This window comes from Heterocephalus glaber, unplaced genomic scaffold, assembly GCF_053883595.1.
Source record: "Heterocephalus glaber isolate CG9 unplaced genomic scaffold, H.glaber_assembly_v1.0 deba00001126, whole genome shotgun sequence".
Classification (NCBI taxonomy): domain Eukaryota; kingdom Metazoa; phylum Chordata; class Mammalia; order Rodentia; family Bathyergidae; genus Heterocephalus; species Heterocephalus glaber.
Window position 1 is genome coordinate 499883 of NW_028258199.1, and position 27511 is coordinate 527393.

Genomic DNA, 27511 nt, shown 5'->3' on the forward strand with positions numbered 1-27511 from the left:
AAAAGGTGTTCAGTTTTATTCTATTTTTCGTTAGTTATTAATTTATATCTATTTTCCAAGAAGTTAATGTATTGAATTATATTGCATAAATCAAATCTGGCTATGGTCTAGCCTCCAATATAGAACATAACTATAACACGCCTATCGACTCTAGGACACAACTCACTGTTTGTGGAATCTTGATGGGGACAAATCCACCCTACATTGACACAGATGCACACTCTGAACATGGCCACATTATCATCCTGTGCAACAAGGGCTCACTCACTGACTTCTAGAAAAAAAGCATATAGGGGAAGTAAGGTAGTCTATACAATATATGGTGTTAGGAAAACTGGATAACTGTTTACAGAAGATTGAAACTGGACCCATGTCTCTTACTATACAGTAAACTAAAATGAGAATGAATCAAAAATCTAAACATTAAAACAAAAACATTAAACATACTGGAAGATAAATAGGCAAAATACTTGAAGCCATAGTTGTAGGACAGGATTTCTTAAACAGAATCACAATTACAGAAGAAATAACAATAAGAATCAATAAATGGAATTTCAGTGAATTGAAAAGATTCTGCACAGCAGAGGAATCAATTAGAATAGTGAAGAGACCACCTACAGAATGGGTAAACATTCTTTCCTGTTATTCCTCAGGCAGGAGAATAATATATAGAATATACACAGAACTTAACGAAATTAGGTCACCTAAAATGAAAGGTCTAATTAAGAAAAATGCTAGTGAAGTAGCCACACAGATCAAATACTAATATCTAGAATGTACAAAGAACTGAAAGAATCAGACCCTCAAAATTTAGAGACACAATCCAAAAATGGATATTTGAAGTGAAGGATACTTTTCAGATGAAGTAGACATGGCAAAAAAATATGAAAAAATGTTCAACATTGCTGATTATCTGAAAATTGCAAGTTAAAACAAAGCTAAGATTCCACCTCAATTCAGAAAGAATGGCTATTATCAAGAAATTAACCAACAGCAAATGTTGGCAAGGCAGTGGAGAAAAAGAAATCTTTCTCCACTGTTGGTGAGAGTGAAGAATGGTGCAACTATCGTGGAAATCAGTGTGGATATTGCTTAAAAAATTAGGATTAGAGCTCCCATTTGACCCAGCTATTCCCCTCCTTGGTATTTTCCTAAAAGAATTAAAAGCACCATACAACAATGTTATATGTGCACCCATGTTTATAGTGACAGTTTGTAATAGATAAATCTTGGAAACAACCCAAAGGTCCATCAACTGATGAATGGATGAAAAAGAGGTGTTTTTAATAAAATGGAGTACTACACAGACATAAAGATAAATTTGAAACATTTATAGTTAAATGGATGTTACTTGAGACTATACACTTCATTAAAGTAAATTGTACACATATATGTAAATATCACTTGCACCTCTAGAGTGAGAAACTGAAAGGGTAAATAAGGACTAAACCGTAAAACAGATAATATGAAATAGGAAGAAACTGTTCAAAAGGAAAGGGAAAATGTGAAAGGGGGGAAGGTGCCCAATCACCCCGCTGCAGGCAGGCAGCCACCTGGTTCCACACTACAAAGATGCAGAGGACACCAGACCAACAGACAAAGGTAATGAGTCCCGCTGCTCCCGGCCCAGAGATACAGGCTTCTGAGCCGCCTTCCCACTGCTCCTGGTCCAGAGGAAAGGGTTTCCCGGTCACCATCCCTCCCATTGCTCCCAGCCCACAGGAAAGGGCTTTTGAGTCACCATACGTACCACTGATCCCGGCCCCTGTACCACCTTTCCCAGCTCAGAAGAGGTAATCTGTGCAGGAGCTAACAGCCCCCCTCCCCAGTCAAAATGAGAAAACATGTAAATAAGTCTCAAAACCAGACTTCCAGATCACCTACAGCAACCCCAAAGGGAAATGAGATGGAACACTCTGATACTCAACCACTTGGGCCCACTGGACAGGCAACAAAAGGGGATCTGGAAAAAATGAAATCAGAAATAATTTCTCAGATAACAGGAGAAATTGTGCCCCTAGTGCAAGACATGATTAATAAATCTAGAGAGGAGCTCAGGAACATGATGGAATCCCCACATAAGAAAAAAATGGAATCCATAAAACAGATGCAAATAGATTTCCAGGACATGAAAAACTCCATTGAAAATCTACACAGCAGAATGAGCCAATGTGAGGACAGAATTTCAGATATAGAAGATAAGATTGCGATTAGTGACCAGGAAAAGAAAAATTGCTTCAAAATTATAAGGGAACATGAGAAATCAATCCAGCAGATGCTAGATGATGCAAACAAGAATAACATAAGACTGATTGGGCTCAACGAAGCAACAGGAGATAGTGGAGATGACATAAAAAATCTCTTCACAGAAATAATGGCAGAAAACTTCCCAAGCAGGGGAAAAGAGCTTGACGTACAGATAAGTGAGGCATATAGGACTCCAAATAGCCTTGATTAAAAAAAAACTACACATAGGCATATAACTGTTAAGATTCCAGAAACACAACAGAAGAACAAAGTTCTCCAAGCAGTCAGAGAAAAGAAACAAACCACATACAAAGGAAAGCCCAACAGCATCACAGTAGACTTCTCAACACAAACCATCAAGGCAAGAAGAGCTTGGAGTGACATATTCCAAGCCCTAAAAGAAAACAGCCTCCAACCTAGATTGATGTACCCTGCAAAACTATCTTTCAAAATGGATGGAGAAATAAGATACGTTCATGACAAAGAGTACCTTAGGAACTTCATGAATACCAAACCAGCACTCCAAAGAATTTTACACCATATCCTAGGAACAGACATTGAGGATCACAACCCCAGGAAGCAAAGCAGAATGAACCCGTCTGGCATGACAAGAAAGTAAATGTAAAGGGGGAGAACCGAACAAAAAGAAAAAGTCATGGCAATGACAAGTCAATATATTTCAGTTATAACCATCAATGTTAATGGTCTCAATTCACCAATCAAAAGAAATAGACTGACAGAATGGGTCAAGAAGCAAAATCCAACAATATGCTGCATACAAGAAACACACTTAATTCAAAAGGAAACTCATAGACTGAAAGTTAAAGGGTGGAAAACAATACTCCATGTGACAGGAACCCGAAAAAAAGCAGGAGTAGCTATCCTCTTTACAAATCATGTAGATTTCAAACCAACACTGATTAAGAGAGACGAAGAAGAACACTACATCCTTGTAAAGGGAAGAATCCAAGAGGAAGAGATAACAATCATAAATATCTATGCACCAAACACTAGTGCACCCAGCTATATAAAACAAATACTAATGGACATGAAAAGTCATATATGCACTAATACAATTGTAGTGGGGGTCCTCAACACCCCACTGTCACAAATAGATAGATCAACTAGACTAAATATAAGTAATGAAACACTAGAACTCTATCGAACTCTTGAACAAATGAACTTAACATGTTTACAGAGTCTTCCACCCCACAAAATCAGAATACACATTCTTCTCAGGTTCACATGGGTCATTCTCAAAAATAGACCACATACTCACACATAGAACATGTTTAAGTAAGTGCAAAGGAGTTGAAGTTATCCCCTCTATATTATCAGACCAGAGTGCGATGAAATTGGAGATCCATAGCAAAAAAAATGGAAAAATTTCATAAACAAGTGGAAATTGAACAACACACTTCTGAATAAACAATGGGTCACAGAGGAAATTAAAGAAGAAATCAGACAGTTCCTTCAATTAAATGACAATGACAATACAACATATCAGAATCTATGGGACACAATGAAAGCAGTCTTAGGAGGGAAATTCATAGCAGTGAATACACATATTAGGAAAACAGGATGAGCCCAATTAAATAACCTGATGCTGCACCTCAAGCATCTAGAAAAAAAAGAACAGGACAACCCCAGAGCTCATACAAGGGAGGAAATTATAAAGACCAGAGGAGAAATCAATGCAATGGAAACTAAGAGAACGATACAAAAAAAATCAATGAAGCCAAGAGTTGGTTCTTCAAAAGAATCAACAAAATTGACACACCTTTAGCCAACCTTGTCAGAAAAAGGAAAGAAATGACCCAAATCCATGCAATTAGGAATGAAAAGATTGAAATTACAACAGACCCAGTAGAAATACAGATGATCATCAATACCTACTTCCAGAACCTATACAACAATAAGATGGACAACACAGAAGAAATGGACAGATTCCTAGATACATATGAATTACCAAGTTGAATGAAGAAGACCTAAAAATTCTGAACAACCCAATATCAACCAATGAAATTGAAAATGTAATTAAAAACTTCTCAACTAAGAAAAGCCCAGGCCCTGATGGCTTCACTGCTGAATTCTACAAGACATTCAGGGAGGAACTGCTGCCACTACTGTTTAAACTCTTCACTGAAATTGAAAGGGAAGCAATACTACCACATTCATTCCTGGAAGCAAGCATCACCTTGATCCCCAAAGCAGAGAAAGATGCAACAGAAAAGGAGAACTATAGGCCAATCTCACTAATGAACATAGATGCAAAAATCCTTAATAAGATAATGGCAAACTGAATGCAGAAGATCATCAAGAAGATCATACACCCTGATCAAGTGGGATTCATTCCAGGTATGCAGTAATGGTTCAATATACAAAAATCAATCAATGTAATACACTATATCAATAGAACCAAGGACAAAAACCATATGATTATCTCCATAGATGCAGAAAAGGCACTTGACAAAATCCAACATGCATTTGTGATAAAAGCCCTATAAAAATTGGAATAGATGGTCTCTACCTCAAACTGATAGAAGCCATCTATGAAAAACCAGCAGCTAATATCATACTAAATGGTCAAAAACTGAAATCCTTCACACTCAAATCAGGAACAAGACAAGGATGTCCACTATCACCACTCTTGTTCAATATAGTTCTGGAAAGATTAGCCATGGCAATTAGACAAGAGAAAGAAATAAAAGGAATAAAGATAGGAAATGAAGAAGTCAAATTGTCATTTTTTGCAGATGACATGATACTCTATATAGAAAACACTAAGGACTCCACCAAAAGTCTTCTAGACTTAATAACCAAATTCAGTCAAGTAGCTGGTTACAAGGTTAACACACAAAAATCAATAGGTTTCCTCTACAAAAATGACAGACTCACTGAGAGAGAAATAGGGCAAATAATTCCTTTCACAATAACATCCAAAAAACTAAAATACCTAGGAATCATCCTAATGAAAGAAATCAAAGACCTCTTCTCTGGAAACTATGGCACTCTGAAAAGAGAGATTGAAGATGATATCAGAAAATGGACAGACATCCCTTGGTCCTGGGTAGGAAAGATTAATATAGTGAAAATGGCCATACTTCCAAAACTACTATAGAGATTTAATGCAATTCCAATTGAGATCCCAGCAGCATACTTCATAGACCTTGAGAAAACAATCCAAAAATTCATTTGGAACAAGAAGAGACCCAGAATAGCAAATGCAATTCTAGGTAACAGAGACACGGCAGGGGGTATCACAATCCCCAATCTGCAACTCTACTACAAAGCTACTGTGATACAAACAGCATGGTACTGGCAAAGAAACAGACTTGAGGACCAGTGGAACAGATTAGAAGATGCAGAAACAACGCCAGACACACTCAGCCATCTCATCTTCAATAAGGAGCCAAACACCCTTACTGGAGGAAAGATAGCCTCTTTAATAAATGGTGCTGGAAAAATTGAGCTTCAACTTGCCAAAGACTAAAACTCAACCTATATCTCTCACCATGCACTAAACTAAAATCAAAAAGGATTAAAGATATAAATATTAAAATAGAAACTCTGAACCAGTTGGAACAGAGTTTAGGTAGAACCCTTGAAGACATCGGTGTGGGAAAAGATTTTATGAACAAAACCTCAGTTTCTCATGAACTAGCACAAACAATCAACAAGTGGGATCTCTTCTTATTAAAAGGCTTTTGCACAGCAAGAGAAACCACCAGCAGTGTGAAGAGACAACCCACAATGTGGGAAAAAAATCTTCACCTGCTCTTCCTCAGACAAAGGTCTACTATCTCGAATCTATAAAGAGCTTAAAAAGATCAGACCTCCAAAATTTAAAGACCCAGTCCAAAAATGGGCATCTGAAATGAACAGACATTTCTCACCAAAGAAGTAGAAATAGCAAATGAATACATGAAAAAATGTCCAGCATCACTGGTAATTCAAGAGATGCAAATGAAAACAATGCTGAGATTCCACTTCACTCCAGAAAGAATGGCTGCTATCATGAAATCAACCAATAACAAATGCTGGCTGGGCTGTGGGGAAAGAGGAACCTTGCTCCACTGCTGGTGGGAGTGCAGACTGGTGCAACCACTGTGGAAATCAGTTTGGAGATACCTCAAAGTACTAGGACTGGAAGTCCCATTTGACCCCGCTATTCCACTGCTGAGGATCTTCCCCAAAGAATTAAAAGAATCATACCACAGTGATATATGTGTGCCCATGTTCATAGCAGTGCAGATTGTAATAGCTAAAACTTGGAAACAGCCCAAATACCCATCACCTGGAGACTGGATAAAGAAAATGTGGGGTTTTTTATAAAATGGAGTACTACTCAGCCATAAAAAATGAGAAATTAGAGACATTTATAGCTAAGTGGATGCACATTGAGGTGATACTCTTAAGTGAAATAAATAGGACACACATGAATAAATTCTGAATAGTTTCTCTGGTGTGAGAAACTGAAAGTGTAAATAAGTACTAAATGTATAATAGGTAATGTGAAATAGGAAGAAAAGGGGCAAAGGGGAAGGAAGTGGGAGGGCTAGAGGAAAGGATAGAAGGGAATGGGATTAATATGAGAAAATGGAAAAATAGGAACAAAATCTTTGTAAATAGGGAGGAATGGAGGGGTTGAAGGGAGGGCTGGGCAAGGGTGAAAAATAAGAACCAAGAGAGACTATGTAAAGGTGCAAATTTCCAATGATGAATGTCATTATATTGTATACCTAAAATGTACCAATGATTAGATTGAATAATCAATAATGTAAAATAGGAAGAAAAGGTCCAAAGGGGTAGGGGTAGTGGGAGGGTCAGGGGAAAGGAAAGAATGGCAAGGACAAATGATGAGAAATGGAAAAAACCCGAAATAAAATCTTTGTAAATAGGGAAGGGTGAAGGGCTTGAAGGGAGGGCTAGGAACAGGAAAAAATAAGAACCAAGATGCATTGTGTAAAGGTACAATTCCCAATGAGAAATTTAATTGTGTTGTATACCTACAATGTACCAATAAAAGAATTTAATAAAAAAAATGTGAAAGGGGGAAGGATGAAAAGGTAAAATATCAACAAAAGGAGGAAAAATGGAAACAAAACTTTTGTAAATAAAGGATGGAGAGGACATTGTAGGGATGGAATGGAAATGGGAAAAAAGAGGAATCAAGCTGTATCATGTACAGGTACAAACTCCATTTGATGAATGTAATTGTTATGTATATTAAATTGTACCAATAAAATTAATTTTTAACAAAGAAAATGGCAAGTGAAATGAGCAGACACTTCTGAGAGGAAGAAGTCCAAATGACCAACAAGTATGTGGAAAAAGTGTTCAACATCTCTTGCCACTAGAAAATGCTAAGACAATGCTAAGATGAAATATTACTCTTGAAAGAATGACAATCATCAATAAGTCAAAAGTAATGAATACTAGTGGAGCTGTGGTGAAAAAGGAGCCCTCCTATATTGTTGATGGGAATGTAAACTAGTACGACCATATACAGTATAGAGATTTCTCAAAAAAAATATAAATTCCATATGACCCAGCTATCCCTCTGCTAGGTATCTCCCCAAACAGCTATAGAAATCATACTACAGTTATACATATGATAAAATGTTTTAGCAGAACAAATCATAATAGCTAAAGCCTAGAAGCAGCCTGTATACCCATCAGCAGAGGACTGGGTAAAGAAAATGTGGAGCCTGTGCATAATGGAATCCTATTCAGCTATAAAGAAGGACAAATTTGAGACATTTATATGAAAATAGATGCACTTAGAAAATGTAACATGAAGTGAATTAACTCAGAAACACATGCTTAGAGCTTTCAATGATAACAAACGGCCCACTCCAGCACACATGCCAGAGGTTCACCAGCACTGCAATAGAGCATCTGTCACTTGAGGAAGGCAAAGGAAAAAGTGAACAACATAGCATGGATAGAAGGAGAGAAAGGAATAGATCCCTCGCTAGTGGAAAGTGGTCCTGTAGAAAAAAGGTGAGAGGAGAGTAGGAGAGCAAGAGTGAAGAAGTAGAACAAACACATACCTTGTAGAGGAACACGAGGACCATCGTGAATGCAAACATCATGTGCCATAAACATGAGATGAGATTAATCATATCAACAATGAAAATAGGGAAGAGGATTTAAAGGAGGAAGGAGGGAGGTGGGAGGGAGGGGATTAATAAAAGAATCAAGGTAACCTCTATTATGTACATGATGATTCCCCAAAATGACTATAAAGTGCATGTACTACAAACATGTATTAATAAAAAAACTAAAAATTGTAACTTTTTTCTGCCTTGATCTTGAGTTAGAAATTTGGTATCATTCATTCAGTGTAATTATTGCCATGCTGCAAAATGGAGAAATAAGTGGATGTGAATTTGAGCATAAGCAACTGTTATGCCAACAACCATAGGCCATACAGAAAAAGTGATCGGTGGATCCAATAAATCTATGTGTATGAAACTGTAACTCCTTGTCTTGTACAATACAGTATATTTTGCATAGTACACAGATATTCTTGGCTGGGCCTGGGCCATCTCAGATTGTTTCAGTGAGCACCTAGCATTCAACCTCTAGTGCAATTCATAGGCCCCATCCCAAATGGCTTATTAACACAGGCTGAGGGCAAATCTTCCCAGGAGGAAGTGGCCCCTGGGATGTTGCTGTCAGTGGACTTGGATGAGTCATGGTGACTCTATGTGAAGAGAATGATATTCTAATATAATTTTATATTTTATATATAATATATGTGTTTTAATATATATGTGTTTAAATATTGTTTTGATATTATATATAATAATATATGCATCATAATATATAATATAATGTATAACTAGATATAATCAATATAATGTATTATATATAACACCTATATAATATGTGTTTTAATACAATATAATGTGTTTTTCACCTGGACACCTGCTCAGATGCAGAACCCAGAAGGTAAATGATGGCAAAATCCTTCTGGGTGCTCTGAGAGGTTTTGATGCACTGTAAGGGCCATACAGTGTCCACCTGGATCAAAAACAATAACACACACAGACATAAATATATGATATTGTATGTGTGTATGTGGCTGACACAGTGAGGTTCTTCACTCAGGCAAGTCTTGAAAGACATTTTCTAAGATGTTCCTGTTGATGAATGTGTTCGTTCCCTTATAGCATCCTCCCTTGTGTGTAATTTTGAAAATGAACCCTATCTATGTAGGAAAAGCACCAGTATGTACAAGGATGGAGATGTGATGAATGGGGACTTTTCTCCCTTTTCACTGATTTTTACTACATAGATGTTGTTCAACTAGAGCCTCTGAAGGACTCCTTTATGGTGCTGTGTTTTTTTCATGTATTTATTTTCTTTTTGCTTAACAGGAAGGATAATGTCTAAGCATCTGTGAGTGATTACATCCATATTCACTATGTTCCTGTGCTGTCCTTCCCACCCATAGATGAAAAGCACTGTCCATGAATTATTTTGAATTTCCCTGTAATCCTTCTCGCCTCTTGAACCTGGGGAGATAAATTCTTATTTTCTTAGCCTCCTGTTTTCAAGATGGGAAAACAAGCGATACATCACCCTCTACCTTATTCTACTGTCAGTGCCCCTCCTCACAAGTGAGCTGCCCCTGCACAGTGCATTGACGGACGTTCTTTCGAATCAGAGTTTAAGACATTGTGTTGAATGCAGTGCCAAGCAACTACCTCAAAATATGCCCCCTAAACAATTCTGGCCCTTCTAGTTTTCTTTAATGATGCATAAAACATCTCATTCCCCTACAGAGTTTCCATTGCTACCCATAAGCCTCCTGCTAGTGGAAACTTGTTCGGTCAATATTCAGTTACTTTCCAAAAATGTTCATATCATGACTTTATGCAGTGTGTCCTCCATGACTCATGGACCTTCAAGCCAGGGCAAAAATAAGGAAGAATTCATCTGCAAGACTTTCACCCTCCAGACTCATTCTTCTTCACATGGACCCATGGACATTCCTCTGTTCTCAGATACTATCACATCAGTTCTGTATCCAAATGTATAATTAATTAATGGACTTTTCACAGTGTCAGAAAATTCTAGGAGATTAATTGTGCCCCTTTGTGGAATGGGGATGTGACTGACACAATGATTGATTGGGTTTGATCAGATGCTGAAGTCATGAGTGCTCCTGTCATTTGGAGCAGGAATGGTAGAGTAAGAAATATTGGCCTCTTCCTTCCATAGAAGGTGCGTGTATCTTTCTCATATTTATTATCATGTCCAAATGCCTGCTTATATTTTATTCCTGGAGACTTTTCCACACGATGTCATGGTTTTTGAGACAGGATCTTTATATATTACCTAGGCTACCAGTAATCACCTGAGTTTAAGCATTCCCTCAACCCAGGCTTCCAGAAGAGCTGCAGCACAGGCACGTGTTACTACCTGTGAGAGGTGTGTTTTTCTTTACACAATTTTCCAAACTTTGTTAACTGTTGACCTTGTTGATGTGTTTATTTTGTGATTTTTTTTAATGCTGGTAGCTTTCTGTAGAGTTTTCTTTTCAGACAATGAAAGAATGACAGGAATATGAGGCGGGTGGAGCAGGAGAGTCTACTGTCAAGTTCTTGAAACCTTTTAAAAATAAGCATTGCATTTGTTTAGAATGATAAGGAGGATTTTATTTAATCAGGACACAATTCTGGGTTTAAGGACCACTGCAATTGGGTTTTGCACTGGTTAGGAAGATCTTCAGTAGGTTCTGAATGCTGCATGGGCCAAAGGAATTTTACAGCCAAAGAGGATGGTGCAGGGAAACTTGAGAAAAATTAAGGGAAACATGAGAAAAATTTTATTTCTAGTAAAATCAAAAGGAAAATGAAAATAAATTTTAAAAAATCACATATATATTTTCTATGTATATCAACAGGTACTGCAAAAAATAAGCTTAATATTTTACAGGAGCAGATGGTCCCTGTATTTAGAAATGCCATGGCTCCAATAATTAAAATTGTCACAGTAGTATCTTAGTCTTTTCTGCACCCATGTATCAGTACTACATTTGAAGTAGGATGTACTGTTTCTATTCTGCTGCAAAACATTTTTCTTACACAAAAATATGACATATATGTTGACATATGCATCAACAGGTTCATGAAAATTCTTCTGCCTCCATTATACATACTGTAAGACCAGAAAACTTCACCTCTTATCACAATTTGGAACTTCCTCATTTTCTAATTGGTTTCTTATCTCATGTCTCCATAATAAGGAAGTTAATAGACAGATGTTTAATAGATATTAGATTGTAGTATAAAAATATATAAATGTATGGTCTCTGATTAAAGCAAGTAAATTCTGAGAATGAAATTGGCTGGGCTCAAAGCTATGTATATTTTATGATACTTTGATTTTTAATATCAAACAGCCATATAGAAGCATAATAATGGCCATTTTAGCTAGTCATGCAGTGGAATATTATTACCTCAAGGAAGTGCCCTAAATTGATGTTTGCAATAATGTAAAGTTGCTATATTTGCATTATTTTTAATAGTTGGATTGATTGTACTTCATCTATTACCTTATTATTTGATGGCTCATTCTTTAACATTTATTTATCTTGCGACAAGCCTTTCCACTATTTCAAAAATATTTTGCATGTTTAGTAAAGGATATGTTGATTAAACATGTATGATATTTTTTAAATGATTAACTGTCATCATTGTGAATATTTTGCATAGATCATTTTTAAACTGCAATAAACAAGAATTTTAGATAGCAAAAAATTTACTTATCTTTTGCCTTTTTTGTTCCTCTTTACCATGCATTCCTGTGTATAACTGTATAAATAATCTATATTAATTAAATAATTATTTAATGCTGCTTTGATTTATTTTGGAATGAGTGGGGTTATATTTTTTGCAATTTTTCCATATAATAAAATCATTAATATTCATCTGTGATTTGTAATATGAACTCTAATGTAAGCAGCATACTTGTATGTACACATATAAATTAACAAAAAATTACACAAAGTTCATTTCTCTTTTTTCTTATTTTGTTACATTACTGCATCTCCATTTTTCCATGTCAATCCCAGTTTGTTTAAATCATTATATTAAGTGAGCTGTTGATTTTTTCTAAATCATCATTTTATTGTTGTTCTGAATTAATTCTAAAGATACTACTTTTAAAGTCTTTGCTTTTACCATAAAAAGTTATCTTCTTTCTATTTTTAATTAGAATATTGTCAAGTTCCACAGAACTATTGGGTGAGTGTTAACATGTGTGAGATAGTCTCTTTGATGCATTTTTGCCCTCACTAGCACATTATGTTTTTGTTAAAATTTCTATCATAATTTTAAAATTAATTTATTGGTACATTTTTAATATACATAATGATAACATTTATTATAGGGAATTTGAATCTATACATGATATATTGTGACTCTTCTTTGCCCATTCCCCTCCTCTCCCTTCAACCCATCTTCCCCTCCTTATTTATAAAACTTTGTTTCCATTTTTTTCCTTCTATTCTTTTTTCCTTTTCCCTTACTTTCTTTCCTCCTTCCCCTCACTAGTTCCTCTTTTGATCGGAACATTTTATTCTTATTTCACAATAGTATAGTACAATTTGTTAACTGTTGCTATGCTATATTTTTTTTTTCAACAAAATCTTTTAAATTAGTAATTTTATATTAGGGATTTTGACAATTTTCATGTATTTTCATTGTTGTTGGCTCACACAGTTATTGCCGGTCATCTTATTTTGTAGGATTTTTTCATGGATTTGTAAGGTGAAAATTTTTCTCCTTTATGAAATATGAATGTGTGCTTCTCCAGTCAATTCCTTTTTTTCCTTACTATTTTACTCCGGAATAGAAATGCCAGAATGATACTAAGGAATTCTGATGATAACACAGAAATATTGTCTTGGTCCCTATTTTATTCAAAATGCTTTTGATACCCAGCTATTTAGGAATATTTATTTAAAAATATACCAACAAGAAAGGTGAAAAAATGCCCAAAGTCTGAGGGTTAAATATTTCAGGGCCAGCTCAGGAGAGACTCAGGCAGCCATATTATGTTTAGTCCAAAGGTCTACATGACCAAGCCTCTCACAAAGGGCCACAACCACCATCGTCACAACAACAAAACCCTCTGGACACAGAGCTTGGGGAAGCTTTCCTGGTGGGCAGTGCCCATATGAAATAACACATATTGCTGCTGGGAGAAGTTAGCCTTATCCATGACTCCACCGGAGAGCACAACTGGAAGCCTGTGCTTTGAGTTCCCTTGGGCCTCCCCATGTAGCTCTAAATCTGTCTTATTTTTCTGTAGCCAGAAAAAAAGGAATATAATAATATATGCTTGAATATAAGACAAAAGAATCTTTGCTCCAGAATATGTAAAGGAGATCATACTCCATCAATCGGAAGGCTTATACTAGTTTTCTTATACTAGCCTTAGGCTAGCATTAGGCTTATGCTAGGCCTCAGGTTGAACTAGAACACTAGCCTGTTTTAATTTTTTCTTTTTTATATTGAGACAGACACTTGCTGAGTATTAAACTGTCCCAGCTGGGCTTGAACTTTCAATCATCCTGCTTCAGTCTCCCAATTCCATGCTAGGAATGCCCCACCATGTCCAATTTCTATTCTGACATTTTAGAAGTAACTGATTTGTAAATCCATTCAGATTCAGTATATACTAGACTTCCTCTTTTAACTCTGTTGAAGCCCAATAGCAATGTTTGTATAATTTCAGCTTCGTTTTTTAAAACTTCAGTCACTTGGGTAATTTTTAAATTTTATTTTTTAAGGCAAAATCAAAAAGGTTTTTTTCCTGCCCTCCCTTCAACCCTTCCCCCCATTCCTATTTACAAAGACTTTGTTTCCATTTTTTTCTTTTTCTTGTATTTATTTATTTCTTTCCCTTCTTTTCTTTCCCCTACCTCTCTTCTTTGGAACTTTTCTTCCTATTTCAAAATATCTATTATACTTTTTTTTTTTTTGGTGCCAAGGATCGAACTTGGGACCTTGTGCTTGCAAGGCAGGCAGCGAAACCACTGAGCTAAATCCCCGGCCCTCTATTATACATTTTGATCCTTAATTAGACTTTCAGTTTCTCACACCAGAGAAACTATTTGGAACAAATTCCCAATGGTAAATGTCTTCATATTGTATACCTAAAATGTACCAATAAATTTAATTTAAAAAGGGTTTTTTATTTTTAATTTTATTAGTACATGTTTGCTGTATATAGTGATTCCATTCATTGTGGGAATTGGTACACACACATAACACATCTCAATTCTTTCTTCCTCCCCATCCCTTATCCTTTTTTTATTTTGCTAGCATCAAATTTGTTTTTCTTCTAAGTCTGTATGAAGTTAATTATTGTATATATTGATTAACAACCAGACAAATAGGATAAGAACTTGTAAAATGGATAAGACAATTATACTATATCAAGACAATATATACTTTTAGATATTTTATCCAAGCTGGATTGCAATACCTTTACTTCTCTCTCTAGTTTTTCCTATTATGTTTTTATTTCACACTTTATTTATATATTGACTATTTTACATAAGAGAAATCATGTGATTTTTTAAGCTCATGTGTCTAATTTACTTAATTTAATATCACGTCTCAAGGTGCATACATTTTCTTGCAAATGACTCAAGTTTATCCTTCTTTACAACAGAGTAGTATTAGATTGTATATGAATACCACATTTTCTTTATCCATTTATCTCTTGATGAACATATATAATGTTTCCAAGATTTAGCAATTACAAATTGTGTGACTATAAACATGAATGTAAGATACCTTTAACTCTTTTGGGAAGATACCCAGGAGAGTATCTAACTCAAATGGAAATTCTACTTTTAGTTTTCTGAGGAATTTCCATATTGACTTCCATAGTAGTTGTACCAGTTTACACTCCTACCAACCATGAAGAAAGGTTTCTTTTTCCCCACAGACTTGGAAGAATGTATTATCATTTGCTTTCTTGATGATTGCCATATTTTCAGGGGTATGATAGAATCTCAGTGTTGTTTTAATTTGCATTTCTCAAGTGAACACTGATGATGAACATTTTTTTCATGTAATTATTGGCTGTATTTTTTCATCTGAGAAGTGCCTATTTATTTCAGATGCCCATTTTTGAATGGGTCTTATAAATTTTGTAGTTTATTTTTGGAGTGTTTTACATATTCTCTAAATTAGTGCTTTGAAGAGTAGATGGCAATTTTTTCCCATTTTGTAGCTTATCTCTTCACTCTTATTTTGCTGTGTAGAGCTTTTTAATTTGATGTGATCCCATTCATTGCTTCTTTGTGATATTTCTTGTGCAACTGGGCTTTTGCTCAGGAGGTCTTTGCCCACTCATGTCCTCAAGTGTTTTACCTACTTTGACTTCCATGAGATTATTTCTCTTTGAATATTGAGCTCTTTGATTCACTTTCATTATAGTTTATTATGTGGTGAGAGATATGGGTGTAAGTTCAACTGTTAGCATGCATAAAGTCACTTTTCCCACCTCCATTTATTAAAGAGGCTATCTTTCATGCAGTTAAGGGATTTACTTCTTGTCAAAGACAACATAGCTGAGTGTGCCTGAAGTTGTTTCTGCATCCTCTATTCTGTTCCATTGACTTTCAAGTGTGGCTTTGCCAATACCATAATGATGCAGAGATTTAGGTAACTCAATCTCTTTTACCGCATCATTATCATCCCACAGATGTGACACAGATATTTCATTTAACACTATATTCCCTCTTTGTTGGTATTTCCGCTTTCATGTGTATCATTGTTATAATATGAATGTTTAATTATATGTTGTTTAACTATTTTCTAGTTAAGACTGCATGGGTGCCAGTTATTCCAAAAATAGAATTAATTTCCTGGTTGTTTAATATTAGTTGGGATATTGCCTGAATTTTGCCAGCTGTATAAAAATATACCAGCTGAGTGTTTAAAACAATAATGCTTCATATTGAATAGATGTGGCTCAGAAAATGAAAAAGCATCCCTTGCAGTTTATCAGTGACCATCTGGTAAATGTGTACTCACATAGCAGTTCAATGAAGTGATTGTGCTGATATATTGTGAGGTGCTGATTTTATTCATGAGAAATCCACCCTTAAGTTTTCATCTAACCCTAGTTACACCCCAAATGCAAAACTACTAATAATGTGACATTTATACCTCAGTTCATATAACATGAATATGGGAGAGGCACATGAGCATTCAGTTCATAAATGCTATTGTACTGGATTGTAATATAAACATAGATTAAGCCTCTACCATAAAGATCTCATGCTCTGTATGCAGGCATATGCCCAACAGCTACCAGAATGTTCTAGCCTTCATATTTACCATAGAAGAGATCAGTAAGAATCCACAACTTTTCCCCAACATATCTCTGGGATATCAGTTCCATAATTTTCTTTACAGTCATTGGAGGATGCTGGAGAGTTCTCTCACTTTGCTTGCAGGACAGAATGAGACCCCTAATTACTCCTGTAGGAAAGAGAGCAAGCCTGAAACAATGCTGACAGGAGCATCACAGGCAACTTATGCTCAAATCAGAACCCTGCTGGAGCTCTGCAAGTCTCCACAGGTGAGGGTGAGTAACATGGGGAAAGATGAAACCATATCTTTGTTGGTGACATTACTAGGTGCCTAATCAGGGTGGAAGAAGGATCCCAGTTAAAACACATCTTCACAAGTGTGTTCAGTGTGTAAGTATACAGAGACTTAATGATTTGCTCCCAATTTCCAAGTGTACAGCAAAAAATAGGGAGAGAAGAAAACAAAAATGTGTCCTAAAAATTTGTGACTGATCAGTTGTTTCCTGCAAAGCTTTTGCAAAGTGAGATAATTAGAAAGACTGGATGAAAACAAATCTCCCTTTACCCCTTCCAGCTATTACTTAGTATTCTTCAGGCACGAGGTTGTGTTTTCTGTCAACACTCTTCCTTATATTTTTCCAGTTTTCTTTCCTTTTAAGTTACATTTAGTTCTTTTGATCCTATGCTAAGAGACAATGGGCAATTTCCTTCACTCTATCACGTGGCACCTAAGGACACATCTCTGGCCCTAGCTATGGTCTCATTGATGCTTCATTTCAGCTGGACCTGGGTGGGACTGGTCATTACAGAAGGTCAGAAAGTTCTTCAGTTTCTCTCAGAGGTGACAAGAGAGAAGGACAGAAACAAATCTGTGTAGCATTTTTGAAAATAGTCTCAACTCCTCTTGTGTTGTATGTGGCCCTTGCAAAAAAAAACCAAAAAACAAAAACATATTATCCTGACCAAGGAAATGTTACAAGTAACTGTGGTAATCATTTACTATTATACTGATATTATAAACGATGTAAACTATAAGATAGAAAAAATGTGGTTTGGCCTTGCTGTTGTTCTGACTTACCGAATTTGAAAGAGATAATTATAATGCCTGCAATGTGTCATATACTTGCACAACTTAAATAGGTCATTTTTGTCTGTGGCATTTTTACTATTTATGAAAGTATGGCAAAGATTTGTTAACTCAATTATGTTTTTAAAATGTTATATTTTTCTTTGGCATTATGTGAAATGATTAAATTTAGAATGACCATTAATACTCCTGTAATTATCCTTTAAAATACTGATATTTTTTACTTCCTTAATGGCAGCTCAACCTCAGAAAGATTCAGATACCTTCACCTAAATAGCAATAGACTTGAGCCTGCTTCAGTTCTGTTGTTTTGGTTCGTGATAGAACTCTTCACCCAGCAGTCAGCTCTTCAATCCGCACCTGAAATCATGCCATGGCTGTAAACATAGAGAAGAATGGAAACCCAGTCCCACCATAGGTCAACTCTTAAGGTCAAGTGATTTAAAACTGTATTTTACTTGGTTTGGGGTTCTAATCCTTTTACACAAAATTTAAGACAGCAAACTGTCTACAGCATCTTTATTTATCTGCATCTAGAACTCTGAGTCTTGAACTAGTTTGCATTGTCTGTGGAAAAGGAACTCATGCCATGTGTTACCATCTATGTGGTTATTTTAATTAGGTATATTTTTACAACCACTGATTGTCTTTCTGGAATTTAATTATTTCCAAATAAACTTCTTAATTTTATATTGTGATGAGAAATTTTAAGCATAAAAGTGTTAAGATCAAGAATAATAAAATGATTTTAAAAGTTATTGGAAATGCCAGTAGCAATATCTATGGAATTTGTGTTGAGACCATTGTATTGTCTACCAGCAGTGAAAATGATCTTTCAGAATGAACTTGTGAAGGGTTGAGGATTTAGCTCAGTGGTTCTGCTGCCTGCTTTGCAAGTGCAAGGACCCAAGTTCGATCCCTGGTACCAAAAAAAAAAATAATAATAACTTGTAAATATATTTTAATAATTACTTGTTTGTTTTTTCTAGTCCACTTTTATTTGGACATCAACTACAGTCAATTTAAATTTTATACATGCACTTAATTCACTGCAGCAGCAGGTTACACAGCAAAAATGCAAAGATGAACAGAAAGACAATTACTGCCTTTTCTGCTGTAAATAGAGTGAAGGAAAGTGACTAAAATCAAGCAAAACTAACAGGTAATTTCATTGACAATAAAATATTTGCCATCACATGCTGCAGCTGTTTTTAAGGAACATAATGTAATTCACTCATACAGTAACGATATTGCTAAAGTTTGCAGACTGCACTTTATGGATACAGTTACCTTTAGTTTCTTTCTCTTTCTTTTTTTCTTTCTTTCTTTCTTTCTCTTTCATAATAATTGTAGCCAAGTAAATCTTCAATAAATTTATGCTCTGTTAAAAAAAAAACCTATATGACAGAGCAATACTTCCTAACAGGCAATGTCTGGGTCACAAACTCACAAGGGCATGCTGAGATGATTGAGAAAAATTTCATACTTAATTCATTCCATGGAAAGCTCAGTTTTTCCAACCACTATGAGAAAATTTCTTGTTTCAAAACTTTTGTCTAAGAAGCCAAGCCTTCCAAATACCCAGAAGACTTTTAAATCACTATGTTTGGGTGCAATAATTTCCACTGCTCATTCTCTGATTCTGACTGTTCACTGAAGGACTGTACACCTAATGCCTCTCTGGCTTGGCTGCCTGTGAGTCATTTTGACACAACTATGAGTGACCAGAGTCACAATATCTACAATGCTGAGTATGCTGTGGCCCATGTTCTCCATGAGATGATTCTTCAACAAGTACAATAGCCACCAATGGGAAACAAAGTGATGGTGTTTGTCACTTGGCAGGTAAATCATCTTTTTGTAGTGATATGCATGATATCAAGGTGTGCCTATCTTAAGTTATTACATATATGCTTCATCAGAGAATTTTAGAACAGTTTATCCAAAAGTACAAGTGACTACACACCAGGTAAGTATTAAGAAGGTCAATTTTGAGCTGGGTAGAAATGGTTGCTTAGCAAAAAGGCAAGGTCATTGCTTTTGACTCAAGGATGTCAGGGCACACCAAGATAACACATTTATTATAAATGTCTAAATATTTTCCATGAACTTCTTAAGGGTATCAGAAGACTTGTAATTCTTTTATATAAATGGTGCTAAACCCTGTATTAGATAAATTGTCTTAAATTTCTCACTTCATGCTGCAATCTCTTTTGCTAGTGACAACTTCATACATGCTGTGAGAACAATAAGAGACAAAATTAATAAAACATCCAATACTAATTTTTTCTAACACTCATAAAAGCTTTATTTAAATAAGCTTGAATAAAAAATATTCTCCTAAGATTCATTGACTTTTTGTCATTTATTGCCTTTCCCATGGATGAATATGGAAAGTATTTGTTTAACTATATTTTGTAAATAAAATATTTACATATTTTATATTGTTAAAAATGACATTTTCACATGCATATATAATATTATTTATGTATATATACAATTATTTTTCTCTCAAGCTCTGAAGGAATGGTAAAATTCCAAGAATTCACCAACGTATATTTTTCTTCAGGTTCCTCACTCTGTATGCAGTGAGAGTTGTCATCCTGGATTCAGGAAATTCCCTCAGGAGGGAAAGGCTGCCTGTTGTTTTGATCACACTCCTTGCCCAGGGAATGAGATCACCAACGACACTGATAAGAGTGTGCCTTAGGGACAAATTCCCCATGTTCATTTTGTTTTCACCCCATCCATCCAGGAATTGGAAAAATATCTTGAAGAGGATAGCAATGACAAAATTCTTTCTTCTGTTAGGTGGAAATTTATTCCTTCATCTCAGTACTGTTATCCTTTTAAAGACACATTCTCTCTCCTTTGCACCATAAAAACTCATAGATACATTTTTATTTACTTATTTTTTTTCCCTTTTGACATTGATGACAATTGAACCAAGAGGTGCCCTCACCCTGAGCTATATCTACATTCTCTTTTTATTTTGGTTATTTTGAGAAAATCTTCCTAATTTTCACCAGCCTAAGGTTACAGATTAGCTGGGATCATAGGTACACAAAACTCTACCCAGCAATTATTATTTGTTTTTCTAGACCCATTGAAAGCATTCTCTTCTCATGAGAACCCCTTTTTCCCACCCCATAGTCTCTGAGTTTCACCTTCAGTATAAAGCTTAACCCAGAGCATCACTAAACAACAGCTATTCATATGATTTGAAACCTCATTTTCATTACAATGGAGATGAAACTCCAGCATATGCTTATTTTTCAGGATATAGCACTGATCCTAACAGAAAGCAGGTGCTCAGAGAGATTGTGTTTGACTTGAGACAGAGATATGTCTGGTGTAAAACTTGTCTACAGTACAGTATGACATTAGTGACTAGGATGTCACCCCTGTTGTCCTAGAAGTCGTACATCATTAGGGAAAATAACACACATCATGAACCATAGTTTGTGCCACATAGCTGTGGGATGATATCCATTCTGTCTAAGGGGTTTAATGAAAGATGGTATCTATATTTTTGGGAGAATGTCAGAGATATTTTCACAGAAGGAGTAGCATGAGTATTTGTTCTAGTGTTTGCACAAAATGTGTTCCAAAATATTTATATGTACAGAATATCATCGGATTATATAGGTGCTCTGCTAATCAGTGCATTACTCCAATGATGAATCCACAGCTGCCTATGCTATTAAGAGGGGGCTTGGTCAGAAGAGGCACTTCACAGTGACTGTGACCTGGAAGAGCACATCTCCCTTCCTTCCTTCCTTCCTTCCTTCCTTCCTTCCTTCCTTCCTTCCTCTCTCTCTCTCTCAGTTTTTATCCCATTTACTCTCCCTTTTACTCCCCCCTCTCTGTTCCCATGGGATTACCAGCTATCCTTTGTTCTGATCCTTCTGCCATAACATTTCTGCCTTTAGCCCACTGACTGTGGACCAAACCCTGAAGCAAAATAAAATTACCCACCTCTAATTTGTCCATGTTGGATGTTTTGTCCCAGGGATGAAAAATTGACTCATTAAGTACTATAATGAAAAGAAGTAAGGTGACATAAATTCCTGCTCAGGATTAGCAAAAGTCCCACTCTTACACTCCTTCCTACTAATTCTCTTCCTCTTTTCTCATAATAGTCTCTCTTACATTTTTTTGCCATCTATTTTGATTCCATATACTAAGGAGAACATGTAATACTTTTCAAGAGTCTGGCTTATTTCATTTTACATGAGGATCGCCAGTTTCCTTATTTTCTTGAAAATGTCATAATTGTGCTTTTCTTTATGACTGAATACTTCACTGAGTTTATATACTGTATTTTTTTATTTATTAATCCACTAATGACAACTTTGGCTAAATCTTGGTTATTATACATTATGCACAATGAATACAGGCATGCAGGTATTTCAACAGAATGCTGACTAATTTCTTCCTGTATACACTATATATGATATGACTGGGTATATGGTAGATATGATATTTTTAATTTTAACACTTAATTCACATGAAAGTTTTGGGAAAATATTAAACCAAGGACTCATACTTGTTAGCAGACAGCATTTTGTCAAATTATTTTATTTTTTCTTAGAATTCTTTTGCTAATATTTCCCGTAGTTTGTGAGTTGCAAGTTAACATTCAAACAGATTGATATGGAATTGCGAACTATATTTTCATATATTCATATTTCATTTTACCAGCAAAAGTGGTCAAATTGGTAAATCCCCTTTTGTATATTATCCAAAAGGCTATGTCCATAACACACAGATAACATGAGGGTGAGGATTGAGATGCTGTATAGAAAAGTTATGGAATTCCAATTCTGAAGAATTTTTCATACCATAAGTATGACTTTTGAAATACTGGAATTGATGATAAATCATGAACTGGTAGGATCACATTTCTACTAGATATTTTCTAATTTCACTTTGTGGCTGAAATATGTTTAATTTTGCAAACTACTTATTATGATTTCAAATATGCTTTGAAATATGTCTTGACTGATGATCTTCCCTATAGTTCATTTGAATATGCATTCTTTACTGAGTTCAAAGATATGGTACTTTCATGTCATTTTTATGTGGACATATAAAGAACAGTGCATCCAGCAATACCAATTTGTTTATGCTTCTGGTTTCTGAATAACAATTCTCAACAACTTGCTTATTATATAATAGTTTGAAGTGCAAATTAACAAGCATCTTTACTTGAATATATGACATAAAATCTTATGAGTTCAAACAAAAACTGCTCTTAGTGACAAATACATATTTTATAGTACATGTACTTAGATACTAGTATGCATATTTATGTAGTGAAAGGCAGGCATCCTGCATTGTAAATATTTTCTCAAACTAGATAAAGAAGAGCAAATTGAACCAAAAGATGCAAGATAGGAAACAATATAACAGGAATGCTTAAAAATTAAAACACAAAGAAATAAACAGAACTTAAATTGATTCTGGTAAAATAAATGACAATAATCAATACATTTGAAAAAAGAAGAGAAAGACAAATTTCACAAAACAGTAATACCATAACTGAAAATTGTGTCATTTATATAGCTGTACAGGGAATTTTCCTTATGAAAATATAGTTCGCAATTCCATATCAATCTGTTTGAATGTTAACTTGCAACTCACAAACTACGGGAAATATTAGCAAAAGAATTCTAAGAAAAAATAAAATAATTTGACAAAATGCTGTCTGCTAACAAGTATGAGTCCTTGGTTTAATATTTTCCCAAAACTTTCATGTGAATTAAGTGTTAAAATTAAAAATATCATATCTACCATATACCCAGTCATATCATATATAGTGTATACAGGAAGAAATTAGTCAGCATTCTGTTGAAATACCTGCATGCCTGTATTCATTGTGCATAATGTATAATAACCAAGATTTAGCCAAAGTTGTCATTAGTGGATTAGTAAATAAAAAAATACAGTATATAATCTCAGTGAAGTATTCAGTCATAAAGAAAAGCACAATTATGACATTTTCAAGAAAATAAGGAAACTGGCGATCCTCATGTAAAATGAAATAAGCCAGACTCTTGAAAAGTATTACATGTTCTCCTTAGTATATGGAATCAAAATAGATGGCAAAAAAATGTAAGAGAGACTATTATGAGAAAAGAGGAAGAGAATTAGTAGGAAGGAGTGTAAGAGTGGATATGGCAGGGGCAAAATATGTTATATACTATATATTTTATAATATATAATATATTATAGTATATATATTATATAGAAAAATACCACATTGAATCCCAATATTTCATAAAATTAATAGGCACTAATAAAATATACTAAACATATATGCTATAAGGATTCCAATGTGAAAAAATGTACCAGTGCACAATGAACATAGGCAGACAGGTATCTCAACAGAATGCTAACTCCTTCATGTATATGCTATGGATGGTATAAGGGTATCCAACCATTCAACAGCATGCTAATGCTGATTTACTTAAACTCCTTCAGAGAAAATGAAAAGTGATAAAATAATTTATGTTAAGAAGAAACCTAAAGAAAATATAGTATTTGTACACAATGGAGAACTACTCTACCATAAAAAATGATAAATAGAGTCATTTGTAGGAAAATGGATGCCCCTTGTGACCATAATGTTAAGTGAAGTAAGTCTGAAACATGAGCATAGATACTGCAGTTTTTCTTCTATGAAAAACTCAATATATTAGGCCGGGTATGTAGCTCAGTGGCACCACACCTGCCTGGCAAGTACAAGGTCCTGAGTTCGATCCCCAGTACCAAAAAAAAAACAAACAAATAAACCTCAATATACAAAAAAGGAATAAAAATTAATGAAGAGGAAAAGGGAGAGAAAATTAAGGTTATTGTAATTCAGCATGGGGAATGTATCAGAAAGTGTTCCTTGATTTAGTATAATTGTCTTGTATGTTTTCTGGCCTATTAGTCTGATCATCAATCTGTATATACAATAAGTAACTGTACAAGGATTTATAAGATAAATAAATGTATTGGATGTTGGTACAATAAAAGAAAAATGAGAGGGAGAGGATAAAAGAAGCAAATGTGTTACATATATGAACAAATTTCCTACAGTGAATGAATTCATTATGTATTGCAAACATGTACAAATTAATATTTTTAAAAAGAGTGAGAAAAGCTATATTATGTTACCCACAGCTGACAATTCATTAAAAGAAGCTAAATTTACAGCCCACTTTCCTTGAGGAACTAACTTGGTGTATTCTATTCCAAATTGAAATATATTCTAAGGAGGGAATCCATGCCCAAATTTAGTTCATGAAATATAATTTAGTGCACTACTTTTGGGAAGAGAGAAATAATAGCAATGAATGAAGAAAAATATAATAAAGTTGAAATCCTATCTATAATTTACAAATAAAAAACAACATTTAATAAGTTAAGAATAAGAAGAAACTATTTATATCCCATGAATGACATTTATACAGCCCTAAAGCAAACCACACATTTTGTGGTTAAATTTTGAAAGCAAAAATCAGAGTACAATTTTCCTTGTGACTCCTTTACCAGACATTATGCTACATGTCCCAGCTGATACAATACCCTCAGAAACATGTATAAAATTAATCATGTACTGGGAAAGAAGAATAGACCTGAGACAATTTTCCTATGGTTTTAGAGTGTAAGTATAAAACCCAAGAAAATAATTAAAGCTAGTGGTGTTGGAATATAAATTAAGGTGAAAAATAACCTATCTCTGAAGCTCAATCATTAGGCCATTTATAGATGATATTGTTTAAATTAACACTTAAAAATTCCAATGTACTTTTTGCCACAGTAGTCTTATTTTTCAATTCGATTGCTTCAGGATTTTTAGAACTATCATCAGAGGGTATTAAGTATCTGTGTGTGCCTGCCTCTCACAGTGGGCATCATATTAGAGTTTCAGATAGTATTCCAATATGTTTTTTTCATGAAAGCTACAACCTTTCATTGGGTGGGAGGACATATCCTAATTGCCATTTTGTAATATTCACCATAACCGTGGAACATAGCAAATTACTTGGGTTTCTTGAGCGGTTGTTCATTCACTTAATCTACAAAGCGTAACTTGCAGAAGTTTGCTATAGAGAGGCAGGTATTTTCTTGCTTTTTGAAAATACGGAACTATAAAAAAAAAGGGCCATATCAATTGGGAGATACCATGAATATAAGATTCTTTGGTTTGGTGTCTAGAAAATTTAGTGAACACTGGGCATGTTGATACAGAACTGGAATCTCAGCACCATGGGAGGCTGAGGCAAAAGGATCACAAATTTGAGTGCAGCCTGGGCAATGTTGTGACTGAATAAGACTGTACTGCAAAATTTAGGAATTATTTAAAGGGTTTGGGATGCAGCTCAGTAAGAAAGTCCTGAATTCAGAAATCGGGCCTCAAAAGAGGAAGAAATGAAGAACAAAGAAGAAAAAGAAACTAAAAAGGATAGTTTGACTCAAGAAATTCTGTGAATTTCTGTGAATGGGTGAGTAAAGGGAGGAGAAATAATGAACTAATACCAATTTGACATTCTCAGTAGATACGGAGCAATGTGTGAAGTATCCTAATCATCAGTATGCCACAATTTAATAAAACCGCTGCTTCCAAAATCTGTGACTTTCCTGGTTCATGAAAACCCCATGAGGACGAGCTGGCTAGAATCAACCTGAGTCTCACTGTCCTCACAGCTGCTGTTCTTGGGGTCTTTGTGAAGCACCAAGACACTCCCACTGTCAAGGGCTCTCATTTACACCCTGATCATCTCCCTCACCTTCTGTTTCCTCTGCTTCTTACTCTTCATTGTCCATCCCAACACAGCCACCTGCATCCTCCAGCAGAACACATTTGCAGTTGTGTTCACTGTGGCTGTTTCCTCTGTCCTGGCCAAAACTATCACTGTGGTTGTGGCCTTCAAGGTCACTGCTCCAGGCAGAAGAATGAGGTAGTTGGTGGTATCAAGGGCACCTAACTACATCATTCTCATTTGCCCCCTGATCCAGGGCCAGGGATTTAGCTCAGTGGTTCTGCCGCCTGCCTCACAAGCACAAGGACCCGATTTCGATCCCCAATACCAAAAAAAAAAAAGAATATGCTCCCTGATCCAACTAATTCTCTGTGGAGTCTGGATGGGAACAAATCCACCCTACATTGACACAGATGCTCACTCTGAACATGGCCACATCATCATCATGTGCAACAAGGGCTCACTCACTGCCTTCTACTGTGCCCTGGGATACCTGGGCTCCCTGGCCCTAGTGAGCTTCACTGTGGCTTTCCTGTCCAGGAACCTGCCTGACACCTTCAATGAAGCCAAGTTCCTGACCTTCAGCATGCTGGTGTTCTGCAATGTGTGGGTCACGTTCCTCCCTGTGTACCACAGCACCAAGGGGAAGGTCATGGTGGCCATGGAGGTCTTCTCCATCTTGGCCTTTGGTGCAGGGCTGCTGGGCTGCATCTTTGTCCCCAAGTGTTATATGATTTTTTAGACCAGACAGGAATCCTCTGCATGGGTTCAGAGAAAAAACACTTTCCGGTAAAAAGAAATTTAATTAATTTTAAAAAATACATTCTTCCTGAAATATATAGTCCCTCCACGAAAAATTTGTCACATTTTTAATTAGTTATTAGATTAAAACATGGGATCTACTCCAATAATCTACTGACTTTTAGTTTTTTTTGTAATAGTCTTAATATTACCAACATCTGTATTAATCACCTTTTCACTTTCTATTTTATTCTGAAAAATTTTTGCTTCATATATTTTTGCTTAAGTTTGATTGTAATAATTGCTTTTATCTTGCTGTCCACTTGT

The 27511-nt window shown here is 35.3% G+C and overlaps 1 pseudogene; it reads left to right on the forward strand.

Moving 5' to 3' along the window:
* The first annotated feature begins 16584 nt into the window (after positions 1-16584).
* Positions 16585-27252, forward strand: LOC101716346 (vomeronasal type-2 receptor 116-like; annotated as a pseudogene).
* The last annotated feature ends 259 nt before the right edge of the window (positions 27253-27511 follow it).